The sequence below is a fragment of the Bos indicus x Bos taurus genome, chromosome X (assembly GCF_003369695.1).
Source record: "Bos indicus x Bos taurus breed Angus x Brahman F1 hybrid chromosome X, Bos_hybrid_MaternalHap_v2.0, whole genome shotgun sequence".
Taxonomy (NCBI): domain Eukaryota; kingdom Metazoa; phylum Chordata; class Mammalia; order Artiodactyla; family Bovidae; genus Bos; species Bos indicus x Bos taurus.
Window position 1 is genome coordinate 102213624 of NC_040105.1, and position 23156 is coordinate 102236779.

The 23156-nt window shown below is 38.0% G+C and overlaps 1 pseudogene; it reads right to left on the reverse strand.

Moving 5' to 3' along the window:
* LOC113888127 overlaps positions 1-8704 on the reverse strand; it is a 34956-nt pseudogene extending 26252 nt beyond the window's left edge.
* Between the last annotated feature and the right edge of the window lie 14452 nt (positions 8705-23156).

Consider the following 23156-nt stretch of genomic DNA (forward strand, 5'->3'; position numbering starts at 1 on the left):
GAGCTATTCCAAATCCTTAAAAAAGATGCTGTGAAAGTGCTGCACTCAATGTGCCAGCAAATTGGAAAACTCAGCAGTGGGCACAGAACTGGAAACTGTCAGTTTTCATTCCAATTCCAAAGAAAGGCAATGCCAAAGAATGCTTAAAGTACCCCACAGTTGCACTCATCTCAGATGCTAGTAAAGTAATTCTCAAAATTCTCCAAGCCAGGCTTCAGCAATACATGAACCATGACCTTCCAGATGTTCAAGCTGGTTTTAGAAAAGGCAGAGGAACCAGAGATCAAATTGCCAGCATTCGCTGGATCATCAAAAAAGAAAGATAGTTCCAAAAAAACATCTATTTCTGCTTTATTGACTATGCCAAAGCCTTTGACTGTGTGGATCACTATAAACTGTGGAAAATATTGAAAGAGATTGGAATACCAGACCACCTGACCTGCCTCTTGAGAAACCTGTATGCAGGTCAGGAAGCAACAGTTAGAACTGGACATGGAACAACAGCCTGGTTCCAAATAGGAAAAGGAGTACATCAAGACTGTATATTGTCACCCTGCTTATTTAACTTATATGCAGAGTACATCATGAGAAACGCTGGACTGGAAGAAGCACAAGCTGGAATCAAGATTGCTGGGAGAAATATGCACATATTTCTCAGATATGCACATGACACCACCCTTTTGGCAGAAAGTGAAGAAAAACTAAAGAGCTTCTTGATGAAAGTGAAAGAGGAGAGTAAAAAGGTTGGCTCAAAGCTCAACATTCATAAAACAGAGATCTGGTACCATCACTTCATGGCAAATAGATGGGGAAATAGTGGAAACAGTGGCAGACTATTTTTTTGAACTCCAAAATCACTGCAGATGGTGACTGAAGCCATGAAATTAAAAGACCCTTGCTCCTTTGAAGAAAAGTCATGACCAACCTTGGCAGCATATTAAAAATCAGAGACATTACTTTGCCAACAAAGGTTCATCTAGTCAAGTCCAAGGTTTTCCAAGTTGTCATGTATGGATGTGAGAGATGGACTATAAAGAAATCGAGATGCCAGTCCAGGTTTGATGCACGATACTGGATGCTTGGGGCTAGTGCACTGGGACGACCCAGAGGGATGGTATGGGGAGGGAGGAGGGAGGAGGGTTCAGGATGGGGAACACGTGTATACCTGTGGTGGATTCATTTTGATATTTGGCAAAACTAATACAATTATGTAAAGTTTAAAAATTAAATAAAAATTAAAAAAAAAGAAATCTGAGCACAGAATAATTAAAGCTTTTGAACTTGGAGAAGACCCTTGAGAGTCCCTTGGACTGCAAGGAGATCCACCCAGTCCTTTCTAAAGGAGATCAGTCCTGGGTGTTCATTGGGAGGACTGATGTTGAAGCTGAAACTTCAATACTTGGGCCACCTGATGCAAAGAGCTGACTCATTTGAAGAAAAAAAAAAAAAAAACCCTGATGCTGCGAAAGGACGACGGAGGATGAGATAGTTGGATGGCATCACCGACACATTGGACACGAATTTGGGTAAACTCTGCAAGTTCGTGATGGACATGGAGGCCTGGCTTGCTGCATTCCATGGGGTCACAAAGAGTCAGACAAGACTGAGCGTCTGAACTGAACTGAGAACATGATATGTACTCATCATTTGGACTTATATCTATCCTGTGATCGAAGAATATCTTCAAGAACTAGCTTTTAAACTTAGTTGACCTAAATTCTCATTGAAAAACGTATCACACATGTCAAGCAGTGTACATATACATATGTAAAAAAAATATCAAAAATTTCTTACACTTGCTATGAACAAGGCACTCTGATATATTTTAGTCTATTCAATTTCCTTTGAAAAAAATGTTGATCCTTGCCGGGAGTCGGCATATTACATATTGAGTGCATATTGCATATTGAGTGCAGCACTTTTCAGGATCTGGAATAGCTCAACTGGAATTCTATCACTGCCAGTAGCCAGCGTGAGGAACTCCACCCATGACAAAGGTCATGAGGAAGGAGGCTCGGCATACGCAAAGGCGGGATCGAGCTTCAGGAATCCCCCTGGAAATTTTCCAGCATATACCCCCAAAACCAGAGTCTGCCTACTTTCTGCTTTCACCTACACCTCTGACTTTACGGGGGGCTGTCCCCCACTACCTCTCTGAAAAAAGAGTTAGCTTGCAGCTCCAGTTAATAATTCCTGGGTGTGACAGTGTTTCAACCTACAAACTCCTTTGGAAATCCTCTAGCCTGCCTGAATAGGTTTTTCCGGCCACATGTAATTGTTCAGAGCCTCCCAGCTGTGAGAGGCATGAGATGTTCTAAACTGTCTAAACACAGATTCTTTTGAGTAGCTAAAAGATTGATTAGAAATTGTATTGGTGAAGGGATTTTCACTTGTTGGGCCAATGTTTGCTGCTAACTTTCCATATCCCTTATCTGCTGTGTCCCTGGCAGTGTATTGATTAATATAATTGGTGTAAGTTGTAGCTTTAATGTTTGTAACCTGGGACCCTTGAATTAATTCTTTTTCTTGTTATAGCCCACCACACCTTTGCTCTGTAGGAATGCAACTACAGAGCAAAGTTATCTAATGCTTTTTGGAGGCTGGCGCCTGACTTTAGAATAATCACCTTTAGAGAAAAAGGCCTCCGGGCTAGAAGATGATGCAAATCACCTAAGCTTTTGCATATGATAAGTTTGCAGGAAGAAAGCCTGGCTTGCTGCAAGACTCTACCCCTTCCCCCATTATCCTCTATGCATAACTTAAGGTATAAAAACTACTTTGGAAAATAAAGTGCGGGCCTTGTTCACCGAAACTTGGTCTCACCATGTTGTTCTTTCTCTTACCTTCTGGCTGAATTATTTAGCCTCTTTTCTGCACTAAATTTCCTCACTGAGCTATCCTTATTTCAGCCTCTTTTCTCCACTGAATTTCCTCACTGAGCTATCCTCATTCTATTACTCTTTATATCCTTAATTAACATTTAATTAAGCAATTGTTTCCTGATCTTCGCCTACGCCGTCTCTCCTTCAAATACCCTGGATCAGCCGGGGCTGGTCCCCGGCAGATCCTGACAAACTCAATTCTTTTGATTACTCACCATTGGGTTTCCAATAGTGATTTTGTATTTTAAGAGACTCTTAAGAATACATATATGGGAGAATATCAACATAAAAAAAATTGCAATTCTTCTATGGATGATATATCTTTTCTCTTTCATTTGTTAATACTATTTAAAAAATTTTGGCCTTTCTTATTAGTATTTCATTGTATCTCATTGTGATTTTATGTGCATTTTCCTAGTGGGTGATGATATTTACCATCTTTTAATGGAGATCCAAACAGTCCATTCTAAAGGAGATCAGTCCTGGGTGTTCTTTGGAAGGAATGATGCTAAAGCTGAAACTCCAGTACTTTGGCTGCCTCATGCGAAGAGTTGACTCACTGGAAAAGACTCTGATGCTGGGAGGGATTGGGGGCAGGAGGAAAAGGGGATGACAGAGGATGAGATGGCTGGATGGCATCACTGACTCGATGGACGTGAGTTTGAGTGACCTCCGGGAGTTGGTGATGGACAGGGAGGCCTGGTGTGCTGTGATTCATGGGGTCACAAAGAGTCGGACATGACTGAGCAACTGAACTGAACTGAACTGAATGTGTTTCTTTGCAATCATTATATCTACTTAGAAGAAATGTCAGTTTTTAATTTTTATGAGATACAGTTTATAATTATTTTTCTTTTTGTAGGTTGTGTTTTGGTGTCCATTCTAAGAATTCCTCATTACCCCTAGATCCTGAAGATGTTTTGCATAGTTCTTTTCCTAAAATATTTATAGTTTTATATTTTTTATTTGAGTTCATGATCCATTTTTAAAAATTTCATCTTGTATAAAATGTGAAGTTTAGATACATGATCATTTTTTCTTAGTGATGTCCAGTTTCTATGTACTATCTGTTGACAAGGCTACCCTTATTCCATTGAAGTGCTCTTGCAACTTTTTTTTTTTAAAGATGATTGGATTGAGCATATTTGTGTGGATCTACTGGATATTCCATTATCTTCTGTTGATCTATGAATCTGTCCCTTTGTTATATCACACTATTTTAAATATTGTAGCTATATAATAGAATTTAATATCAAGTTAAATGCTTTTACCCACTTTCTTCTTCCTTGTCAATATAATTTTAGCAATTTTCCATACAAATATAATAATAAGGTAGTGTATAACTATAAAAAATTTCTTATTGTGATAGGAAATGCATAAATGCAGAGATAGATATGGGTAGAATTGGCATCTTTACAATGTTAAAGTTTCCAATACATGTCTCTCAATTAATTTAGGCCTTCTTTGATTTTTTTTCATCTATATCTATCATTTTCAGTATTTCAGTGTGTATTATATGATACTTCTTTAAATGTTTGATATAATTCCCCAATGAAATCATCTCAACTTAAAAATTTCTTTTTTGAGAAAATTAAAATTATAATTTCAATTTTATTAATGGTTAAAAGCTGTTTATGTTGACTACTTTATCTTTGTGAAATTTGTAATTTTGTGGTTTTTGAGAAATTCAATGTCAAATTTATGAAAATGATATTGCTTGTGGCATTCTGTATTTATTTTTTTCCATTAAACTATGTTACCTGTTTAATCAGAAATTAGGTAGAGTGATAATGAAAAGAAAATGAGTAAAGAGGTGCAATACATCTTTTAAAAATTGAACTATAGCAGATTGTCAAAGAATAGTCAACCTACCACACAATTGCACTCATCTCACAAGGTAGTAAAGTAATGCTCAAAATTCTCCAAGCCAGGTTTCAACAATAAGTGAACCATGAACTTCCTGATGTTCAAGCTGGTTTTAGAAAAGGCAAAGGATCCAGAGATCAAATTGCCAACATCTGCTGGATTATCGAAAAAGCAAGAGAGTTCCAGAAAAACATCTATTTCTGCTTTATTGACTATTCCAAATCCTTTGACTGTGTGGATCACAATAAACTGTGGAAAATTTTGAAAGAGATGGGCATACCAGACCACCTGACCTAATTCTTGAGAAACCTGTATGCAGGTCAGGAAGCAACAGCTAGAACTGGACATGGAAGAGACTGGTTCCAAATAGGAAAAGGACTATGTCAAAGCTGTATATTGTCACCCGGCTTATTTAACTTCTATGCAGAGTACATCATGAGAAACACTGGGCTGGAAGAAGCAGAAGCTGGAATCAAGATTGCCAGGAGAAATATCAATAACGTCAGATATGCAGATGACACCACCCTTATGGCAGAAAGTGAAGAGGAACTAAAAAGCCTCTTGATGAAAGTGAAAGTGGAGAGTGAAAAAGTTGGCTTAAAACTCAACATTCAGAAAACGAAGTTCATGGCATCTGGTCCCATCACTTCATGGCAAATAGATGGGGAAACAGTGGAAACATTGTCAGACTTTATATTTTGGGGCTCCGAAATCACTGCAGATGGTGATTGGAGCCATGAAATTAAAAGACACTTACTTCTTGGAAGGAAAGTTATGACGAACCTAGATAGCATATTAAAAAGCAGAGATATTGCTTTGTCAACAAAGGTCTGTCTGGTCAAGGCTATGGTTCTTCCAGTAGTCATGTATGGATGTGAGAGTTGGACTGTGAAGAAAGCTGAGCACCAAAGAATTGATGCTTTTGAACTGTGGTGTTGGAGAAGACTCTTGAGAGTCCCTTGGATTGCAAGGAGATCCATCCAGTCCATCCTAAAGGAAATCAGTCCTGGGTGTTCATTGGAAGGAGTGATGTTGAAGCTGAAACTCCCATACTTTGGCCACCTCACCTGAAGAGTTGACTCTTTGGAAAAGTCCTTGATGCTGGGAGGGATTGGGGGCAGGAAGAGAAGGAGACGACAGAGGATGAGATGGCTGGATGAAATAATCGACTCGATTTGGTTTGGGTAAACTTCTGGAGTTTGTGATGGACAGGAAGGCCTGGCATGCTGCGGTTCATGGGGTTGCAGAGTCGGACATAACTGAGCGACTGAACTGAACTGAATATTGTGTTAGTTTCAGGTATAAAGCAAAGTGATTCAGTTATATTTGTTCATATTGTATTCCATTATAGGTCATTACAAGATACTGAATATTATTCCCTCTGCTATACAGTAAACAATATTTGTTATCTGTTATATGTATCGTACTATGTTAATCCTATACTCCTAATACGTCCCTCTTTTCCTCCCTATCCCCATTGATAAGAATGTTTGTTTTCTACATCTATTAGTGAGTCTGTTTCTGGTTTGTGTATATAGATTTATTTGCATTAATTGTTAAATACCACATAAAGTAATATCACATCTGTAGTGCTTTATTGTGGACATATTTTTAATGATAAGTTAGGGAAAAGTTTGGTGAAATTTTTATTGAGATATAATTTATATGTTGTTCAGTCATTAAGTCGAGTCTGACTTTTTGTGACCCTGTGAACTGCAGCACACCAGTCTCCTCTATCTTCCACAATCTCTCAGAGTTTCCTCAATTTTATGTCCATTTCTGATGCTATCTAACCATTAAATTCTCTATGACTCCTTTCTCCTTTTTCCTTCAATCTTTCCCAGTATCCAGGTCTTTTCCAATAAGTTGACTCTTGGCATCAGGTGGCCAAAGCATTAGAGATTTAACCTCAGCATCAGTCCTTGCAATGAATATTTAGGGTTGATTTCCTTTAGGATTGACTGGTTTGATCTCCTTGATGTTCAAGAGATGCTCAAGAGCCTTCTCCAGCACCATAGTCCTAAAGCACCCATTCTTCAGTGCTCAGTGTTTTTTATGGTTCAAGTCTCATATCCATACATGACTATTGGATAACCCATAGCTTTGACTATACAGACCTTTGTTGTCAAAATGATGTCTCTTCTTTTTAATACACTGTGTAGGTTTGTTAAAGTTTTCATTCCAAGGAGCAAGCATCTTTTCATTTACTGGCTGAAGTCATCATCAGAAGTGATTTTGGAGCCTGAGAAAATAAAATCTGGCACTGTTTCCACTTTTTCCCCTTCTATTTGCCATGAAATGATGGGACAGGATGCCATGATCTTAGTTGGTTTAGTGTTGAGTTTATAATTGATATACAACACTGTAATATTTACAGATATACAACATAATGATTCAACCAATATTTGTATATATTGCACCACAATAAGTCGAGTTAACATCTATTACTGTGCATAATTACAGAATTTTTTCTTGTACTGACAATTTTAAGATTTATTCTTAGAGAAACTTTCAAATAGGCAATACAGTATTACTAACTATAGTTGCCATCCTGTGCCGTGCATCACCATGATTTACTTATTTTATAACCGGAAATTTGTACTTTTTACCCCCTTTAACCATTTTGGCCGTCCACCTATCCTCTCACTTCTGACAACCACCAGTTTGTTTTCCTTAAATATGAGCTTATTGTTCTGTTTTGTTTTGATTCCACATATAGTTGAGATCCTATGATTCTTGTTTTGACTTATTTCACTTAGTGTAACACTCTCAAGGCCCTTCTAAGTTGTTGCAAGTGGCAAGATTTAATTCTTTTTAAAAGCTGAATAATATTCCTCTGTGCATGTGTATGTATATGTGTATCACATTTTCTTCATCCATTCATCTATCAGTGGCTGTTGTAAATAATGCTGCATTGAATTTGGGATTGCATATTTCTGTTCAAGTTTGTATTCTTGTTATTTTCATATATATACCCAGCAATGAAATTGCCAGAGCATACAGTAGCTCTATTTTAATTTTTTTGAGGCACCTCCATATTGTTTTCCATAATGGCTGTACTAATTACCTTTGCATCAAGAGTGTACAAGGGTTTCCTTTTTTCTATATCTACATCAACACATTATTCTCTGTCCTTTTGATAATCACTATTCTGACAAGTATAAGGTTATATCTCATTGTGATTTTGATTTGCATCTCCTTGATGATTAGAGATTGTTGAGTATCTTTTCATGTACCACTTGTTGTTAGAGGTTTGTCAATTTTTTGTTGCATTGATTTCCTCTACTATTTTCCTGTTTTTATTTTCACTGATATCTCCTGTTGTCTCTATTGTTTCTTTAATTCTTCAAGAATTTTCCAACATATATTTAGGAAATACAGTGTATTTCCATGTACTGTTTAGGATTATGTTGTTTTTGTAAAATTTCCTTTTTTTCCTGCTTTTGATTTCTAGTTTGATACCATTATGGACTAAGAAATAATATACAAATGTGTATTCTGCTGTTGTTGAGTAGACTGTTCTTTAAACATCAATAAGATTCTATTATTTGATGTGTTTCTGGGTCATTTTATATTTTTGTTGATTTTTCTCTTTAGTAGTTCTATTAATTGCAGAGAATGTGGTGTTGAAGTCATCATCTACAACTGTGAATGTCTATTTCTGCTTTCAGTTCTATCAGTTTTTACTGATCTATTTTGAACCTTCATTGTTTGTTGCACAGACATTTAAGATCATTGTACCTCTCTCTGGTATGGTATATTGATCATTTTTATCATTATGTAATGTTCTTCTTTGACTGTAATTATTTTTGTTGTTGCTCTAATGTCTACTTTATCTGATACTAATATAGCCATTCCTGCTTTATTTTGATTAATGTTTACGTGGTACAGGCATACGTGGTACAGGCATACCTCATTTTACTGTACTTCTTTTTATTGAACTTCACAGATATCATGGTTTTTACAAATTGAAGACTTGTGGCAAGCCTGCATTAAACAATCCTATCGATACCATTTTTCTAACAAGATTTATTCACTTTGTATCTCTGTGTCACACTGTGGTAATTTTTGCAACATATACATTTATTATTATCATATTTTAATGGTATTTTATGATCAGTGATCTTTGATGTTACTATTTTAATTACTTTAAGGGTGTCAGAAAGTGTGCCCACATAAGATAGCTAACTTAATAAATGTGTGTGTTCTGACTACTCCACCAACTATCTATTCTCCCATCTCTCTCATTTTCCTCGGCCTCCATATTCTCTGAAACACAGAAATATTGAAAATAGACCAATTAATAGCACAGTGTTGTTGCTGTTCAGTCACTAAGTCATGCCCAACTCTTTGCAATCCAATAGACTATAGCACTTCAGGCTTTGCTGTCCTTCACTAACTCCCTGAGTTTGCTCAGATTAATATCCATTGAGTTGATGATGCCATCCAACTATCTCACCCCCTGTTACCTTTGAACCCTCCTACCCCCAATCCTTCCCAGCATCAGGGCCTTTTTTAATGAGTCAGTTCTTCGCATCAGGTGGCCAAAATATTGGAGCTTTAGCTTCAGCATCAGTCTTTCCAATGAATATTCAGTGTTGATATTCTTTAGGATTGACTGGTTTGATCTCCTTGCAGTCCAAGGGACTCTCAAGAGTCTTTTCCAACACAACAGTTCAAAAGCATAAATTCTATGGTGTTCAGCTTTGTTTATAGTCCAACTTTCACATCCGTACCTGACTACTGGAAAAACCATACCTTTGGCTAGACAGACCTTTGTTGGCAAAGTGATGTCTCTACTTTTAAATACACTATCTAGGTTTGTCATAGCCTTTCTTCCAAGGAGCAAGGGGTTTTTAATTTCATAGCTTAAGTCACCATCCACAGTTATTTTGGGGCCCAAGAAAATAAAATATGCCATTGTTTTCACATTTTCCCCATCTACTTGCCATGAAGTGATGAGCCCAGATGCCATGATCTTAGTTTTCTGAATGCTGAATTTTAAACCAGCTTTTTCAATCCTGTCTTTTGCCCTCATCAAAAGGCTCTTCAGTCCCTCTTCACTTTCTGCCATTAGAGTGTTATCATCTGCATATTTGAGATTGTTATTTCTCCCAGCTATATTAATTCCAGCTTCAGAATTATCCATCCTGTCAGCATTTCCCATGATGTACTCCACATATAGGGGTCTCCCAGGTGGCTCGGTAGGTAAAGAATCCACCTGCAATGCAGGAGTTCCAGAGGATGCAGGTTTGATCCCTGGGTCTGGAAGATTCCCTAGAGGAGGACATGGCAACCCACTCCAGTATTCTTGCCTGTAGAATCCCATGGATAGAGGAACCTGGCGGGCTACAGTCAATAGGGTTGCAAAGAGTCAGACACAACTGAGGCGACTGAGCACACATGCACTCTATAAATAGGTTATATAAGCAGAGTTGCAATATACAAACTTGCTGTACTCTTTTTCCAATTTTGAACCAATCTATTGTTTCATGTCTGGTTCTAGCTGTTGCCTCTTGATCTGCATACAGGTTTCTCAATAGAAATGTAACGTGGTCTGGTATTCTCATCTCTAAGAATTTTTCACGGTTTGCTGTGATCCACGGTCAACAGCCTTCATGTAGTCAATGAAGTAGAAGTAGATTTTTTGGAATTCACTTGTTTTTTTCTATGACCCAATTGACGTTGGCAATTTGATCTCTGGTTCCTTTTCTAAACCCAGCTTGCACAACTGGAAGTTCTTGGGTCACATACTCTTGAAACCTAGCTTGAAGATTTTTGAGTATTACCTTGATAGCATGTGAAATGACCACAATTGTCTGGTATTTTGAACATTCTTTGGCATTACCATTTCTTTGAAATTGTAAGCAAAACTTGACCTTTTCCAGTCCTGTAACTATCACTGAGTTTTCCAAATTTGCTGGTATATTGAATGCAGCACTTTAACAATGTCATATTTTGGGACTTGAAATTGTTCAGTTGGCATTCTATCACCTGCACCAGCTTTGTTGGTAGTAATGCTTCCTAAAACCCACTTGATTTCACCTTCCAGGATGTCTGGCTCTAGGTGAGTGATCACACTATTGTGGTTATCTGGGTCATTAAGACATTTTTGTACAGTTTTTCTGTGTATTCTTGCCACTTCCTCTTAATCTCTTATCCTTCTGTTAAGTCTTTGCCACTTTTGTCTTTATTTTGTCTGTTTCTGAATGTAATATTCTATTGATATCTCCAATTTTCTTGAAGAGATCTCTAGTCTTTCCCATTCTATTGTTTCCATCTATTTTTTTTTTTTTTTTGCATTTCTCACTTAAAAAGGCTTTCTTAGCTCTCCTTGCTATTCTCTACAGCTCTGCATTCAGTTGGGTATATATTTCACTTTCCTCTTTGCCTTTCACTTTTCTTTTCTCAGTTATTTGTAAGACTTTCTTAGGCAACCATTTTGCCTTATCATATTTCTTTTTCTTTGGGATGGTTTTGTTCACCACCTTCTTTACAACGTTACAAACTGTCCATAGTTCTTCAAGCACACTGTCTATTAATGTAGCTCCTTGAATCTATTTGTCACCTCTACTGTATAATCCTAAGGGATTTAATTTAGGTCATACCTGAATGGTCTAGTGTTTACCCATACTTTCTTCAATTTAAGCCTGAATTTTGCAGTAAAGATCTCATGATCTGAGCCACAATCAGCTTGAGGTCTTATTTTTGCTGACTGTATAGAGCTTCTCAATGACCTCAAAATATTCACAATAAAAAGAAGAGTTGTACAGCTCTCACTTTAAATCAAGAACTAGAAATATGCTTGGTGAAGAAGGCGTGTAAAAAGCCAGGATAGGTTTAAACCTAAACCTCTTGAACCAAACAGCTAGCTAGTTCAGCTAGTTGTGAATGCAAAGAAAAGTTCTTGAAGCTAACTAAAAATGACATTCCAGTGAATACATGAAGGATAAGAAAGCAGAATATCCTTATTCTTGACATGGAGAAAGTTTTAGTAGTCTAGTTAGAAGAACAAACCAGTCACAACATTCCCTTGAGCCAAAGTCTAATCCTAAGCAAGCACCTAACTCTATTCCACAAAGAGGTTCAAATGGCTACATTCAAGGGAATTTGGAAATTGATTCTAACCCTCATGGATGACTTTGAGGGATTCAAGACATCAGTGGAGGAAGTAATGGCAGATGTGGTGGAGAGCAAGAAAACTACTGTGAATAAGTGATAGTCACTCACTCATGTTCGACTCTTTGTGTTCCCATGAACTGTAGCCTACCAGGCTCCTCTCTCCATGGAATTCTCCAGGCAAGAATCCTGGAGTGATGCCAAAAATAATTCCAAGTCATAGAATTGAAGGAAGTCATCTTTTGTCTTCAGACAGTCTCGAGAATTGTATGAATAGGAGGAAGATAGCATTTGCTACAGTCTTACCCTTACACCACTCATATACACTCATGTCTCACTTAATGTACACTCTGTCTTATCACAGATCCTTTACAGTAGTTTCCAGTTGTAATTTCTTAACAAAAAAAGCTTCTGCACAACAAAGGAAACTATTAGTAAGGTGAAAAGACAGCCTTCAGAATGGGAGAAAATAATAGCAAATGAAGCAACTGACAAACAACTAATCTCAAAAATATACAAGCAACTCCTACAGCTCAACTCCAGAAAAATAAATGACCCAATCAAAAAATGCGCCAAAGAACTAAATAGACATTTCTCCAAAGAAGACATACAGATGGCTAACAAACACATGAAAAGATGCTTAACATCATTCATTATCAGAGAAATGCAAATCAAAACCACTATGAGGTACCATTTCATGCCAGTCAGAATGGCTGCGATCCATAAGTCTACAAGCAATAAATGCTGGAGAGGGTGTGGAGAAAAGGGAACTCTCTTACACGGTTGGTGGGAATGCAAACTAGTACAGCCACTATGGAGAACAGTGTGGAGATTCCTTAAAAAACTGGATGATGATCCAGCAATCCCACTGCTGGGCATACACACTGAGGAAACCAGAAGGGAAAGAGACACGTGTACCCCAATGTTCATCGCAGCACTGTTTATAATAGCCAGGACATGGAAGCAACCTAGATGTCCATCGGCAGATGAATGGATAAGAAAGCTGTGGTACATATACACAATGGAGTATTACTCAGCCATTGAAAAGAATACATTTGAATCAGTTCTAATGAGATGGATGAAACTGGAACCTATTATACAGAGTAAAGTAAGCCTGAAAGAAAAACACCAATACAGTATACTAACGCATATATATGGAATTTAGAAAGATGGTAACAACAACCCTGTGTATGAGACTGCAAAAGAGACACTGATGTATAGATCAGTCTTATGGACTCTGTGGGAGAGGGAGAGGGTGGGGAGATTTGGGAGAATGGCATTGAAACATGTATAATATCATGTATGAAACGAGTCGCCAGTCCAGGTTCGATGCACGATACTGGATGCTTGGGGCTGGTGCACTGGGACGACCCAGAGGGAGGGTATGGGGAGGGAGGAGGGAGGAGGGATCAGGATGGGGAACACAGGTATACCTGTGGCGGATTCATTTCGATATTTGGCAAGACTAATACAATATTGTAAAGTTTAAAAATAAAATAAAATTAAAAAAAAAAGGAATACAACAGAAGGGTAAATGGGATAACCATTAGTACCTGATGCTATAATTTTCCTGATGTTATTCTTTTGCTTTACCATAAATTCTAGATTTTCTTTCCCTATCTTCAGAATACAATCCTGATCTGAATTGTCTGCCAAGTTGAGAGACCTAGACCTTCATCTCTACAAGATTTAAGCCTTCTGGATACCTTGTTCTTATCAGTCTGTCATTGCTACAATTTTTCTCTTCCTATTAATATCCAGTATGGAAGCACAAAATGGAATCTCAATGACTATCCCCATTTTGGTGCAGTAATCATAGCTCTTTGTGAAATAACTTTCAATTACCGCTACTGGTATGTAAGACTTTCTTTTGCTACTGTTCTACTTGTAGAAGAAACCCAAAAAGACCCATTTCAGCCATAGATTTTGATTTTATAGGCCTCTTCTTGTGTTCACTAATGGAAGCTCCTTCTGTGGGAAGCAGGGACCATGGAACCTAAAGTTGCTGGAAAAGAAATAATAAATTCCTCAGTGCTGGCGAGTGTACCATTTCTACTCCTACCACTTTGTTCCTAAATCATGTGTTCTATCTTTAGGGGAACAGCATGATAAAATTTACATTAGCTTAAGGGATAAATTATATCCTTAAGAAGAGTATAACATCTGAGATTATTTCCAAGCCAGTACCTTAGTCGCACCATCAAGAGATTGTTTTAATGTTCCATAAGGCTGGAAGCTTCTGGGTGATATAATATATGGTATAAGCGATGAATTCTTTGATCATGTGCTAATTGCGGCAGCATTTTTGCTAAAAACAAATAAACAAGCAAACAACAGCAAAACTGTCCCCTTGTTCCAAGGTTGTATTATGTGGAGCTCAGGGTGGGTAAATTTGACACTCTGTGCGTCCCTGAGTAGTAATGCTAACAGAAACAGTATGAACATCCATACTAAGAATTCATGTCACTCTTAGTAAGGACCATCCTCTCTTGTGGAAAGAGTTGTATGTAATCAACTTCCCACCATGTGTCTGGTTGTTGTTCTCTTAGAAGGGCTTGCTATATTAAGAGCCCAGTCTCAGTCTTTGCTGTTTACGGATCAGATATTTAGCAGTGGAAATAGGTAAATTAGCCTTGATGAGATTGAGTCCATGCTTTTGAGCCTGTGCATAAATGCCACTTTTGTTACCATGTGTCATGGTTGTATAGCAACCCCTCCCTCAAAATATATGTCCACATCAGAGTCCTAGAACCTGTAAATGTTACATTATTTGGAAAAATTATCTTTGCCTATGCAATTAAGATAAGGAACTTGAGATCAGTGTGAATTATCGGTGTGGGCTCTGAATTCACTAACAAGTGTGTTATGAGACACACAGTAGAGACATAGACAGGGGAGGAGGAGGCAATGTGAAGGAGGCAGAGATGGAAGTAATGCAGCAACACACCAATGAAAGCCAAAGATTGCCAGCAGTCACCAAAGGCCATGAAAGAGGTACAAAATCAATTCTTATCCAAAGCTTTGGGAGAGAGGACAACCTGGTTGATATCTTGATTTTGGACAGCTGATCTCCTTAATTGTGAGAAAATAAATTTCCACTGTTTTTAGCCACCAAATTCGAGGTGATTTTTTAAGGCTGGCCTAAAAAACCTATACTATGATTACTGTATTCATAATTTTATTCTCTAAGCCATTGGGTGGGAGAGAAGACAAACTAGAAGAAATCCACTAAAACAGTCATTCAATCCACTCGGTTGCTCAATGCCTCCTCTACAGTGGTGTCAGGTGAGCATTGACTTGAGACAATGATCTGCACACTTTGTTCCTACTCCTGTAGTCTCAGTCACATTTATCTCTCTCTGACTTCATGATCTTCAATCTTCAAATCTTGCTCATTCCAGACTTCCAGTAATCAGTCAAATGATTCCTCACTACTTTGGTGGAGAGAGTGCCCTCTGGAGCCTGCTGAGGAAGATGTTCAGATGATAAGTTTTATGGTCTCCCATAGTTAATCCCTTCTAGCATGTCCATCATTTTTTGGCTTCTACCTCCTTCACTGATGTCTTGGCAAGGCAGTTCAGACATATATACCTCATTTTCAGTGGAGAATCTTTTCTTTATTCACATTGATCATAATCCACATAATTTATAAATGTGATATGACTGCTGCCCCCTGAATGGCTCCCGTGGTTAGAAAACACCTCAAACAGAGTTACAGGAAGACCTTAATGTGTCTAGAAATTATTTTCAAGGATTTGGGTCAGGGCACTAGCAGCACCTGCTACAAATGTCAAAGATTAAATTATAAGTAATAGGTTCAAATACATCTTGATTAGAATCCTGACTTTATTTGTTGTTTTCTGTTGTTGTGGTCATTGTTGTTTGTCCATTTGTTTTTCAGCCATGCTGTGGCTTGTGTGATCTTAATTCCTGACCAGGACAAGGACTGAGTCTAGTCGTTCAGCAGTGAAAGCACAAAGTCCTAACAACTGGAAAGTCAGGGAATGCCCCTGGCTTTACTTGTTAACAGCTTGGTGATCTTGGGCCACTCTTTTATTCACCTGAGCCTTTATTTCCACATTGAACATAAGTAATTTAAAATAATTTGCTTTATAATTTGATAGGAAAATTAGGGTAAAGTAAATGAATTGCTTAACACAATGCCCAGCACAAAGCTAAAAACCTTTGCAAATGAAACCAAAAAATCCTAACTTATTTGACTCCAAGGCCTATTTTTTGAAGAGGGTTAACAGAAGTCATGTTATACAGCATCATGCTTCCATATTCTGTTATTCCAAGATAAACTTGTAGGATTTTAGTTCCCTGACCAGGGATTGAACCCTGGCCTCAGAAATGAAAGCATAGAGTCCTAATTACTGGACGGCAAAGGAATTGTCAGGTTAAAGTCAGCTTAAATGTAACACTGAAACTTGGTAATAATTTCTGATGGATTAATACACAAACAGCATTCAGTTCCTGAAAAACTATATATTCCCTCAAGTATTTAGAAATGGGATTTCTATAAGTTCCTTGCTGAAAACTTCTTTCAAGTGTCCTAACAAATATTTAATTGATTACACTTAGACATCATCTGATTAATATGCTATGCTTTGCACTTAAAAATACATATGAAGAAGTGACTATTTGCAATTCTTAATTCTGAATTCCACAATATCTTTCTAATTGACATATCTTATGTCCTACATTAACTTAAATAGTTCAAAGGACTGTTTATGTTGCAAGAGATTTAGAAATGCTTTACATGGTTTTCTGTCACTTTAAGTTAGGAAGCAATTAACAAATGACCTCTATTATCTTGTTTTATTTCTCTTCCAGGCAGTTCACATTAGAATTCACTACTGGATTGCAGATGACTCTTGTCACCTTGGGAAACTATTAAACCAATCAATTTCCTCCCCAAGGTTGGCATTAACTACTGACATTTTAAGTGCCCAACAGTATTGACGATCCTTGTAATGCTTAAAAATTTTGTCTAAAGCCATTCATGGCCTGCTTTTGTGTGTTTAGAATGGGATTAGATGAAGTTTTCTCACCAGTGGTGTTATTCTCTTCCACATCTTGCTGATTTGGGGCATACTTTTATAAAATGCTGCTTCTTCTTACGTACCTCTCATGTCTTGGGAAAAAAATAAGGGTAAATATAGGATCCCAAAAGCTTGATTACTGCATTACCTGTAGCAAGTTACTCAAGCTCTCTGAGCTGCAATTTCATTTTTTTTAAGTAGATATAATCATGAGCTTACGTGAAGACTAAATTAAATAGCATATGTGAAGAAACAACAAAATGTGCATTTAATCAAAAACCAAATTGAAACATTGGCTACACTCTTCCAGGGGGTCTGTTGACCAGAAATAGCATAAGATTTAATGCTGATAGTCTCTGCAGTCTAATCCCTGACAGTAGCACATGAAATAATTAGTCTGATTTTTTAAACTCCTTCTTTTAGGCAAATAGTTTAGTATTAACTGTATCCCTTTCTGTTGGACAAGATGAAGACTTGAAAATATGAGGTCAAAATTGCTAGGAGGCTCAATGTACTTTTCTACTCACTTCCCTGACCTCTTCCTAAAGAAACAAACATATAGGATTCCTAATATACCAAAGAAATTGCAATTATCACATGGACTGGGAAAAAAATTTTTCCTGTAACGGCCAGGGCTTGAAATTCCAATTGTTGTTCAGTTGCCAAGTTGTGTCCAACTCTCCATGATCCCATGGACCACAGCATGCCAGGCTTCCCTGTCCCTCATCATGTCCTAGAGTATGCCCTTGTTCATGTCCATTGCATCAGTGATGTCATCCAACCACATCATACTCTGTCACCTCTTTTCCTTCTGCCTTCAATCTTTCCCAGCATCAGGGTCTTTTCCAGTGAGTCAGCTGTTCACATCAGGTGGCCAAAGTATTGGAGTTTCAGCTTCAGCGTCAGTTCTTCCAGTCAGTATTCAGGGTTGATTTCCTTTAGGATTGACTGGTTTAAAATTTCAATAGGGGCCATCTATTAGGGTTTTATTTAAATAAGACAGACAAACTATATTTGACACAAATAAAAATGCATATTATATGTCTGTGTATAACTTTTCTTCCTGTAGAATTCTTTAGATCTTAAAGAGTGTGCAAGTCTTTGTACATATATTAATTTGCACATAAAATATTAAGATTCACAACCAACACATACATTAATTAAGAGTGTTTTGCACTCTTTGTGTGCTCAGTGCCATACCAGAGCTTTGGAGTATGCAAAAGAAATATAACATAGTTTTCTACCAAAGAGAATGAAAACTGGTTGCAGAGATCAGACTAGCATACACAAAGAGATCAACACATAAAAATGTAAACTAGCTCATAATCATGTGCTTAATCATGCACAGAGCAGATTATAAATTCTTGACAAAAGGGATATGATTTAAAGTGTGGCTAGTTAGGAACTGTTACATGGAAGATATGTGTCTTAAGGTCAAAACTTTGGGAGACATTTACTTTAGACCTTGGTTACATCTTTAGAAATATAGGGGTGGAGTTCTCTTCAATGATTGTTTAATATTATTCTTTCTACAGACAACCCTTATGTCCCAAAACATCCAAAGAAATTTAAATCACATGGAACAAGTTATTTCTGGAAACTTCATGGGTACCGTAATGATTGTATGTATAAAAATATTTTTTAAAATACTACTGATTCATTTTAATCTGTTTGTTGAAGACATACTCTGTGTTTTTCAGCATATATGAAAAATATCTACAGACTAAAATATTTTTCACTGTATCAGCATAAATTTTGGATTTAAGCTCATAAACCATTTATAAAAAATATGTGTATTTTGAAGTAAGTATTGTTTTTGAACTTTGAATTGGGTTCCTGAAAAAGGTGATGAAATGATATCAGTCTAAAATTCTTTCATAGGGAGGAAAAATACTATAATGAAGGGCCACATCCCCAACCACGGGTTCTCATTCATTCAATCATTCAGTCATTTACTTATTAAACAATCTCTTCCATGTCAGTGCCATGCTAAGTGCTAACCATACAGTAATGAATGAAACAGACCTTATTCCTGCCCACATGGGGCTTAGTCTAATGGGGCAGGCAGACATTAAGCAAACAAATAAATGTAGAATTGTCAATTGCTATTTGTTATTTAACAAAAAGAGCTGAAAGAGACAATGGAGAAAAGCTAGACTGTCCCAGAGAAGGCTTCTTATAGGAGATGATTTCTAAAAGAAATTAACCATATTAAAAGCCTGTGAATGAACATTCCATCCAGAAGGACCAACATGTACATATTCAAGAAGCAGAAAAACTGCTGTGGTTCAGGCACATAAAACTAAAAAAAGAGAGTGACATCAGATGAGGTTGAAAAGGCAGCAGTGGCTAAAAGCTTAGGGGAGTTCCTGTAAGCCACTAGACTTTATTCTAAGTGCATTAAATGATGTGTTGAGTTTGAAGACGATGAATGATATAATTTTATTTACATGGTATAAAGATTATTTTTGCTTATTTGTAGAGAAAAATTAGAGGTGTGTGAGGAAGAAAATGCATAAGTCCAGTATTTGTTTGCATATTAAATAAACTAAAAATGATGTGCCTTTATTCCACATGAAATAAAACTTTCACAATTATGTATGTTATGTATAATATCATATATGAAACGAGTCGCCAGTCCAGTTTTGATGCACAATACTGGAAGCCTGGGGCTCATGCACTCGGATGACCCAGAGGGATGGTATGGGGAGGGATGAAGGAGGAGGGTTCAGGATGGGGAATACATATATACCTGTGGCAGATTCATTTTGATATATGGCAAAGCCAATACAATATTGTAAAGTTAAATAAAATTAAATTTAAAAAAATGGGACAGGACAGTGATAATTGGAATGTAAAGCTGATAAAAGCAGAGACTTCATTTATCTTATCTTTAATAAGTAGTACTTAGTACTAAGTATATAGTAATTGGTAAAAAATATTGACTAATTCTTGGATTAATGAATAAAATAATTTTTGTTTACTGTGGCTTATATAACTGATTTCTGAAAGAATGACTATTACTTGCAGAAGAACTGGGGCTTCTCAGTACAGGAGAATTTAATAAAATACCATGCCAGAGTCTGAGATCCAGTAATAACTACACAATTAACTCTTCTCTAAATGGAAGAAGATAGTATATAATACTGCAATGAATAATATAATTTGCATGCTGCTTGTTAAAAACAAAATAAATAGTAAAATGAGTATAATAGGCAAAGTATTATGAACAGTGTATTATTATGAGGTGGATTATGACTCTGAAATGAAAACTGATTGTAATGAGATCAGAAGATTACAGCAACGAAAAAATTAAAAGCATAAGAGTTTCCTTCAGTACAATTCAGTTCAGTCACTCAGTCGTGTCTGACTCTTTGCAACCCCATGAATCGCAGCACGCCAGGCCTCCCTGTCCATCACCAACTCCCAAAATTCACTCAGACTCACGTCTATCGAGTCAGTGATGCCATCCAGCCATCTCATCCTGTCGTCCCCTTCACCTCCTGCCCCCAATCACTCCCAGCATCAGAGTCTTTTCCAATGAGTCAACTCTTTGCATGAGGTGGCCAAAGTTATGGAGTTTCAGCTTTAGCATCAGTCCTTCCAAAAAAATCCCAGGGCAGATCTCCTTCAGAATGGACTGGTTGGATCTCCTTGCAGTCCAAGGGAATCACAACAGTCTTCTCCAACACCACAGTTCAAAAGCATCAATTCTTTGGCACTCAGCTTTATTTATAGTCCAACTCGCACACCCATACATAACCACTGGAAAAACCATAGCCTTGACTAGACGGAACTTTGTTGACAAAGTAATGTCTCTGCTTTTTAATATGCTGTCTAGGTTGGTCATAACTTGTGGGGAGCGAGCTCTGCCCCTGGCAAAGGTCATGAGGAAGGAGGCTTGGCATACGCAAAGGTGGGATCAAGCCTCAGGAGTCTCCCTGGAAATTCTCGAGCAATCTACCCCCCAAACCAGAGTCTGCCTACTTTCTGCTTTGTGCTTTCACCTACACCTCTGACTTTACGGGGGGCTGTCCCCCACTACCTCTCTGAAAAAAGAGTTAGCTTACAGCTCCAGTTAATAATTCCTGGGTGTGACAGTGTTTCAACCTACAAACTCCCTTGGAAGTCCTCTAGCCTGCCTGAATAGGTTTTTCCGGCCACATGTGATTGCTCAGAGCCTCCAAACTGTGAAAGGCATGAGATGTTCTAAACTGTCTAAATACAGATTCCTTTGAGCAGTTAAAAGATTGATAGAAATTGTATTGGTGAAGGGATTTTCACTTGTTGGGCCAATGTTTGCTGCTAAGACTCCATATCCCTTATCTGCTGTGTCCCTGGCAGTGTATTGATTAATATAATTGGTGTAAATAGTAGCTTTAATGTTTGTAACCTGGGACCCTTGAATTAATTCTTTTTCTTGTTATAGCCCACCACACCTTTGCTCTGTAGGAATGCAACTTTATCTAATGCTTTTTGGAGGCTGGCGCCTGACTTTAGAATAATCACCTTTAGAGAAAAAGGCCTCTGGGCCAGAAGATGATGCAAATCACCTAAGCTTTTGCATATGATAAGTTTGCAGGAAGAAAGCCTGGCTTACTGCATGACTCTACCCCTTCCCCCATTATCCTCTATGCATAACTTAAGGTATAAAAACTACTTTGGAAAATAAAGTGTGGGCCGTGTTCACCGAAACTTGGTCTCACCATGTCGTTCTTTCTCTTACCTTCTGGCTGAATTATTCAGCCTCTTTTCTCCACTGAGTTTCCTCACTGAGCTATCCTCATTCTATTACTCTTTATATCCTTAATTAACATTTAATTAAGCAATTGTTTCCTGATCCTCGCTGACGCCATCCCAGCTTCGAATTCCCTGGATCCACCGGGGCTGGACCCCGGCAATAACTTTCCTTCCAAGGAGTAAGTCTTTTAATTTCATGGCTGCAATCACCATCTGCAGTGATTTTGGATCCCAGAAAATAAATTCAGCCACTGTTTCCACTGTTTCCCCATCTATTTGCCATGAAGTGATGGGACCAGATGCCATGCTCTTAGTTTTCTGAACGTTGAGCTTTAAGCCAACTTTTTCACTCTTCTCTTTCACTTTCATCAAGGGGTTCTTTAGTTCTTCACTTACTGCCATCAGGGTGGTGTCATCTGCCTATCTGAGGTTATTGGTATTTCTCCCGGCAATCTTGATTCCAGTGTGTGCTTCCTCTAGCCCAGCGTTTCTCATGATGTACTCTGCATATAAGTTAAATAAGCAGGGTGACAATATAGAGTCTTGATGTACTCCTTTCCTAGTTTGGAACCAGTCCATTGTTCCATGGCCGGTTCTAACTTTTGCTTCTTGACCTGCATACAGATTGCTCAGGAGACAGGAAAGCGGTCTGGTATTTCCATCTCATGAAGAATTTTCCACCGTTTCTTGTGATCCACACAAACAATAGCGTTGAAAGCAAGTGAAAGTTAAAGTCGCTCAGTTGTGTCTGACTGTTTGCAACCCCATACAGTCCATGGATTTCTCCAGGGAAGAATACTGGAGTGGGTAGTGTTTCCCTTCTCCAGGGGATCTTCCCAACTCAGGATCAAACCCAGGTCTCCCACATTGCAGGTGGATTCTTTACTGCTAAGTCGCTTCAGTTGTCTCTGACTGTGCAACCCCATAGACAGCAGCCCACCAGGCTCCGCTGTCCCTGGGATTCTCCAGACAAGAACACTGGAGTGGGTTGCCATTTCCTTCTCCAATGCATGAAAGTGAAAAGTGAAACTGAAGGCACTCAGTCGTGTCCAACTCTTAGCGACCCAATGGACTGCAGCCTACCAGGCTCCTTGGTCCATGGGATTTGCCAGTCAAGAGTACTGGAGTGGGTTGCCATTGCCTTCTCCAGATTCTTTACTAGCTAAGCCAAAAGAGGAAGTCCAAGAATATTGGAGTGGGCAGCCTATCCCTCATCCAGCAGATCTTCCCGACCCAGGAATCTTGCCAGGATGTCCTGCACTGAGGGCTGGTTCTTTACCAACTGAGCTATCTGGCATTGTCAGTAAAGCAGAAGCATATGTTTTTTTTGGAACTCTCTTGATTTTTCCATGATCCAACAGATGTTGGCAATTTAATCTCTGGTTCCTCTGCCTTTTCTAAAACCAGTCTGAACATTTGGAGGTTTTCGGTTCATATACTGTTGAAGACTCACCTGGACAATTTTGAGCACTACTTAGTTAGTGTGTGAGATGAATGCAGTGGT